The sequence below is a fragment of the Octopus bimaculoides genome, chromosome 26 (genome assembly GCF_001194135.2).
Source record: "Octopus bimaculoides isolate UCB-OBI-ISO-001 chromosome 26, ASM119413v2, whole genome shotgun sequence".
Taxonomy (NCBI): Eukaryota; Metazoa; Mollusca; class Cephalopoda; order Octopoda; family Octopodidae; genus Octopus; species Octopus bimaculoides.
In genome coordinates this window covers 8,305,408-8,306,560 of record NC_069006.1, presented here as the reverse complement: position 1 = coordinate 8,306,560, position 1,153 = coordinate 8,305,408, and positions in this window count along the sequence as shown.

The window sequence follows — 1,153 nt, the reverse complement described above, 5'->3', positions numbered from 1 at the left end:
AATGTCTAAGAACATTTCCTTTTCACTCCTAAGGGAGTCGATCTTTTTTCCAATTCTGACTAATCCTAAATTCTTCCAGAAAGATAGAGAAAGAGACAGAGAGAGACCGACAAACAGCGAGAAAGAAAGTGTGAGAGAAAGAGAAGAACCAAGCTCCAGTACAGGACTCGTACTTTATTTATCGACCCCGAAAGAAATGAAAGATAAAGTTGACCTCTGCGGGATTTGAACAGTGAGCATAGAGAGCCGCAATGATCCCAAACAAAGCAATCAAATCGACATTCAAACAACTCAGTCAATCGACCCACAGGAAACCTTCAGCTTTTTTTTTATCCAAACAGGCATTTTCATCCAATATTCACACGCTATTATTTATAGCATTATCTGCATCGAGTTTCTCCGCTCCAAAACATAAATTATTTCACGTTCTCTCGAAGTTTCTAAGTTCTTTACGATGTCAAAAAATATAAAATATATGTTTGTTTATGGGGGTATTTAGACTTACTACTTTGTTTGTACCTGTTCCATATGATCAATTAGCTTTATCGAAGCCATACTAATCACAGGAGTGTAAATCAGAAATCGGAGCTGAATTTTTATCAGTAATTAGGTAATTCAATGCCGTTTAAAACAATAAATATTTGAAACGAAAATGGTAAATACGGTAATGAAAATGTCTTCCGAAGCTTGATTTATGCTGGCAAAACATTAAGCAGAAATTTGATATGACTTTAATTAGCTGTGAAATCGTAAGCACTTCAGCTCAGAAAAAAGTTCATTAAAAATCTTAGATAATCTCCAGCCGATGTTGATTATCTTCAGCGCCGAATAAACCATTCTATAACGATCAGAGAGAATCATCATCTTCATCATCACTGTTCGTAATTGCACATCCTCCACCTCCTCCTATTTATCATCATCATCATCTTCATCATCACTGTTCGTAATTGCACATCCTCCACCTCTTCCTTTTTATCATCATCATCATCTTCATCATCACTGTTCGTAATTGTACATCCTCCACCTCCTCCTTTTTATCATCATCATCATCTTCATCATCGCTGTTCGTAATTGCACATCCTCCACCTCCTCCTTTTTATCATCATCATCATCTTCATCATCGCTGTTCGTAATTGCACATCCTCCACCTCCT